The sequence below is a fragment of the Odontesthes bonariensis genome, chromosome 11 (genome assembly GCF_027942865.1).
Source record: "Odontesthes bonariensis isolate fOdoBon6 chromosome 11, fOdoBon6.hap1, whole genome shotgun sequence".
In the NCBI taxonomy this organism is placed as follows: domain Eukaryota; kingdom Metazoa; phylum Chordata; class Actinopteri; order Atheriniformes; family Atherinopsidae; genus Odontesthes; species Odontesthes bonariensis.
This window is the reverse complement of record NC_134516.1, coordinates 2,562,842-2,569,151: the sequence shown is the minus strand read 5'-3', so window position 1 is coordinate 2,569,151 and position 6,310 is coordinate 2,562,842.

The window sequence follows — 6,310 nt, the reverse complement described above, 5'->3', positions numbered from 1 at the left end:
ACAACTTTCTGCTTTCAGCCTTTCTGCTGCTCAGGATGCAGAAGCTGCAAACTCTCCTGAAAAACCTGCTTTTTAAAATGGAATTATTATTTTTCAGTGCTTTTGACAGTTCTGACTCTGTGAATATGAGGTCACTCAGACATATTGCATCATAATCAGACCTCTACGTGATGAAGGACACTGCTTGGCCACAGAGTTGGAAACATGGCTGCTGATGGAAACTGAAGTCTCAGCTTTTAACTCAACATGATACTTTTCTTTGGACACGTTTCCCCTCCTGTGGGCTCATTCACTCCTTCAGGCATTTAGCTGCTGTGCTGCCAACATCTGGACACAGTACAGATGCAGATGACTCTGAGAGGGTCCGAGGGCTCAAATGAAAAGCTGATCTGTATGGACGGGGAACATTTTGCTCAGTTTAACTGAACGCTCACATGTAAAGTAGAAACACACAGTCTCATGTCAGGGAAAGTAAATAAGTGTCCCAGTTAGAATTCATTTGGACAAATAAAAATCATGGTATGAATGAATAAGCACTAAAGGCTGATCTGATACGTGATTGATAACAGTCGAGCCTGATGGACAATCCCTGCACTTACACACATCTCAAGTAGTCTGTAAAAGGGGAATAAAAGGAACTTTAATCCTTTTCAGTTCTCATATTGTTATGTTTTCATGTTGTTGTAGTGGCTCAGGTTTCTAGCATCTAATAATGAAGCTTTGATCTAACTTTATACTCCCTGCCTCCAGCCTGTGAGCTTGTATTTGGGCCCTTCCTTCATTTCTTACGAGACTCTTGGGCTCCAGCAGAAGAATGGGTCTAATGCTGCCGGGGCCGCCTGAGGTCAACAGGATGCTGAGCTGCATCAGTAACACCAGGAACTTTAACCACTCTGAAGCTGTGAAGGAGCTTCTCTTCTTTTCACACACTGAGTTAGCGGCTCCACCAGCTAAAGCTGACATTTTCAGCAGGTTGTTCAGTAAACAGAGGACCAAAGCAGCAGCCACTTTAAATAAACTCCCTCATTTCAGCTCCACATTCAGTCCGTTTGATGTCATCAGAGATTCAAAGTCCCTGCTACTGAGTGGCATCAGAGTGCAGTTACCCAAACGTTTGCTCCATGTGCTCCATTCATCCATCCAAACAGCTGCAGGCTGACACACAGGAAGTGGAAGAGTCCAACCACATCTGTAGAGGAGGACTCCACACATAGATGTGTATAGAATGGCTAGATGTGTTACGTCTGAGTTTAGAACGTCCGCACAAGTCGGCCATCTTACCACAGGCAAGCTGCCTGGCGGGAGACAGTCAAACCTGAGGTAACCATAGTTACGCTAAGTGATCTGCTCTGACGCTGTTACTCTTATCTCGCAGAAATCTCCACCATTTTACACTGTTTGTTTTCCACATTCAGTACTTTACATACTAAAAGACCCTGTGCGATATTTTATTTATTCGGTCATCTGTGCAATAATTCACGTCACTACTGTGCAATATCTTATCTATTTATGGTCAGACTATGTGCATACAATGTTTAATTAACACAAGTGCAGTGCAATATGGGCAATAACTCAACCATAGTGCTATAAGTTATTTTATTTAACTCTCTTTACTTTGTATATCTTGCATAGCCTATATTCTTTTTTACACTTTGTTTGAGATTATTCTATATTAATTATATTTTAATGATATGTTATATTAATTATTCTATATTATACTGTATTTTAGATTTATAGAGATCCTATGTGTGTGTTTGGAGCTACTGGGGACTTGAGTTTACCTGAGGGAGTCATCCCAAGGGGTAAATAAAGTTGAGTCATGGGGCAAATAAACATGAAATATTGACGTTTTTATTTTAAAAAATACATATATGGACTTCGTCTGTAGTGTGATAATTAGCTTACTACTTTGATGTTTATAATAACCTAAACGTTTGAGAATTAAGCAAGTTATGTCTTGAATGTTTCACCATCAACACAACGAGAGAGCTGCCTGTGGTAAGATGGCCGCCATCTGCGGACGTTCCAGCACTTAGACTGATCCACTGGAGAAGTTTACTCATATTAAAATAAAACTAACAAACAGAAATCAGTAAAAAATTTATCTGATACTTTGGGAGTCTTTGCTTGTTTGTCTGAAATTAATTCTTTGTTACAACCATGGTTGCGATTGTCTCTGTTGTGTTGTGTTCCATTGTGTAGCCCAGGTGGAAAAACACACACCAATAAAAGAAGCGGGAGAGTATTTATTTTATGTTTACATCGGCAAAGTTTAATGTTCCTGTTGCATTTGAATGCGCCGCACAGTTCGTATGACCCCACGTGGGGAGTTCCTCAACAGCCAATCAGGGGCTACGCAGGCCACGTTCAGCCTCTCAGCTCGGAGGTGAACTGCCGGCGCGCGATTTTGCCGTTATTTTCTGACCTTAACCAGAGAAGTGAAGCGCAGCTGCTTGTGAAGAGGACAGAAAAAGGAGAAAAATCCTGAATTACACTGAAAGAAAGTCAGAGCACATACCGATTGGAAGTCCGGAGCCGAGTGGCTACACAAAGGAGACAAGTACGTCGGTAAGACGAGTCAGTTATCAAAATAAAGGCTTGTTAACGCTTACCGTTGTCCATGCTAATGCTAGCTCCGTGGCTAACAGGCTAACCACTTACCTGTCATCTGTAGAGCCGCTGCTAGCTCTGTGGCTAACAGGCTAACCACTTACCTGTCATCTCTTGAGCCGCTGCTAGCTCCGATATCGGCGTACTTTGAAATACAGAGAGCAACGGTGAGAAACTTGTCTTTTTAGCTTTTAGCAAAATCCATTGGCTGATATGAACTGAGGTTGTTAATGGTGTGATATTTTGGAACTTGTGTGTATTGTCTTTTATTTTATGTCGATATATATAGACATATATTTAAGGGGAAGTTGTTTTGTGATCCTAATGCCAATTTAAAGGGAAAAAGAAAGCAATTTTAGCCTAGCAAGCCAGACCCGTACAGCAAAAAGCTGTACAGGGGTCTCGTGATGCTGGATAGCAGTGTGGGCGGGATAAACCGGGATAAACGGCTGTCCACACACTCTGCTGTTGAGACGGGAAGCGTGGAGATGACAGAAAGCAAGTTGAGGAGTTGTTGGTTTATTTTGTTGTTAGCAGGATCTTTTTTCCAGCAGAGATAAAAACCAGAGGCGGGGATAATCCCCCCCGGCAAATCGCACCCTGGATAGCGGTAAGAATGACGATGATGAACAGCAACTTTTAGTCCAGGGGGAAATCTGTCAAGTTGATCAGCAAGTTTGTGTGATAGTTTATCGGGTTATTGCTAAACTTTGTCTGTTAACTGATCTAATGTTTAACTTAATTGAAGCTTATCAACCAGATTAGACAAGCTGCATGATTTAAAGTGTTTAATTTTACTGCGATAGAGAGACTTGTATGCACCAATGTTACGAGCCTCTGGCAAAACGCAGCGCGACGCTGCAGTCAATGCGACACAGACCTCGTATGTCACATTCTATAGCACAAATTTGCCGGTCAGAAACCACGTAAATCCATTTAACGACATTTTAAGGGAAATTTTCACAATATAGCACGAAACATGGTTAAATAGTCACATTTTGAGTTGTTGTACCAATTTTGACACCACAGCCTTTATTTATTTAAAATATAAACGGTTTTTGGTGTTTACTGAAAAATAGCCGTTTTTGACATACGAGGTTTCCGCCCGACAGCGACAATATCTAACGAAAATAGACCCCCTGAAGAAGTTGTATTAATGTTTTCACATGTGTGGTCTATCTGCTCATTATACACTGTTTCTCCAAAATCATTTTGATCGATGAAATGCTGTGTTCATTGGTGTTTTCATTCAAACATATTGTGCAACTTTTAATGTGTGTAGCCCACTGTACATCATAAGTAAATTTCCCTCCACTATTTAAGCTTGGGCTCTGACTACGTCTTAAAATGTCTCTTGGCATATTTAGTACCCCGTCAAGTCTACGCTTATGAGTGAATATCATCTTGTTAGTATGGCTAAGGACACACGCACAGTCAAATACATATGTGATGAGTTAAAGATGAAAATTACTTAGTGGGTAGGCCTGTGAGAGCCCAAAGACGGTGCAGGCCCGTAGGCAGGCGGTGTTCTACAAAGTCTAAAAAGATGCATGTGGAGGCATTACAAAAATGTATATATTGAATTCGTCTTCTTCATCGAAAATGTAAACATTCTTTGAATACAATACTGCCTAAAACCGCTATCTACAGTCTCCGTTTCTTACTTTGAAATCCTCTCAAAAACGCAGGAAATGCCATTTCAGAGGGTTGAATTTTCAAAATTTTTCGGGGGGGGGGGGGGGGGGGGGGCATGCCCACGGACCCCCCTAGAACAAAGTCCCAAAAATATACAAAAAGAACCCCCCAAGCAAAATCCTGGCTACGGGCCTGTTCAAGACATAACTTGCTTAATTCTCAAATGTTTAGGTTATTATAAACATCAAAGTCGTAAGCTAATCATCACACTACAGACGAAGTCCATATTTATTTAAAAAACGTAAATATTTCACGTTTATTTGCCCCATGACTGAACTTTATTTACCCCTTGGGATGACTCCCTCAGGGAAATTCAAGTCCCCAGTAGCTCCAAACACACACATAGGATCTCTATAAATCTAAAATACAGTATAATATAGAATAATTAATATAACATATCATTAATATAGAATAATCTAAAACAAAGTGTAAAAAAGAATATAGGCTATACAAGATATACAAAGTAAAGAGAGTTAGATAAAATAAGTTATAGCACTATGGTTGAGTTATTGCCCATATTGCACTACACTTGTGTTAATTACACATTATGCACACAGTCTGACCATAAATAGATAAGATATTGCACAGTAGTGACGTGAATTATTGCACAGATGACCGAATAAATAAAATATCTCACAGGGTCTTTCAGTATGTAAAGTACTGAATGTGGGTTTTTGAGTATTCCTCTGTCCGTGACCCCCCCTACCCCCATAGATATGTATAGAATGCAATTCTACATATCTATGCCCCCCATGTGATGAGTTGTACAGCCAACCTCTCTCTCTCTCTCTCTCTCTCTCTCTCTCTCACACTCTCACTCTCTCTCTCTCTCTCCCTCATCCTCCTGCTTTTCTTCTTCTTTCTTTCTTTACCTTACTAGTTTAACCTCATGTCATATGGTCTGACTGTCTGATCTCAGTCCTGCTTCAGGTGGAAATCATAAAGTTTCAATTTGTAGAACATTTTTTCAGATGGTTTTTCAATTAAAGGAGCAAATATCCTAAACACTCTGCTTGTGAGTGACTGACTGACTGACTGACTGACTGACTGACTGACTGACTGACTGACTGACTGACTTGAATAAAAACATTTCTTGGGTTAGGGGGGGTTGCACAGTGTAAGATTTAAGATAAAAATGCTATGGAGAAGTGAGATACACAGTATAAAAAACTAGACCTACCTAGAAAATAAATAAATACTCAACCTGACATATGGCTATCTGCATTTCTTCTAATATAAAAGGCCCCCATGTGTGAACGGCTTAACGCTGTCACTTTAACAGATTGATGAAGCTGTTACTGTTGTGTATCTCCTGTGAAAACAGCCTCAGAGTTTCTGTGTTATTCTGTGTGTCTGCAGGCTGTCTGATCACAGAGGAAGGCTGTGCTTCTCTGGCTGAAGCTGTGACCTCCAACCCCAAATCCCATCTGAGAGAGCTGGACCTGAGCTACAACCATCCAGGAGCCTCAGGAGAGAAGCTGCTGAGGGCTGCACTGAAGCATCCACACACACTCAGGTATGGAGAGGCCTTTATATTTTTACACAGAACCAGTCACAAGTCTGGACACGTCTACCCATTCAATGAGATGTTTCTAAAGTTTTTATTAGTTGCTGTAAATCAAGAAAAATGCCAAGTCTACCTTATGATAATCGCTGGAAACTATTACCTAACTATTGTCTGCCTCTATCAAGAACAAATATTCAGTAAGTTTAATAATTCATGGAAATGATTAAATTACCCGGCGCTCAGAACTGAAGAAATGTAAATCTATCATTTTTGATTTGATATAAAAGACAAGAAACAGAGAAAGTGCTTAACAAACATTTAATTTAAATAAAAGGTCCAGATTCCAAACAAAGAGACTTGTTTGTTGTCAGCTTTCCTCAGTGGCAGCAGGAAGCTGCTGCAGGTTACTTATTGATGAATTACCATCATATAAAGCTGTAGCAGCTGACCTTTGATCACTTTAAGACTCTTTTACGGTGTGCAGAGTTTCAGTGACGG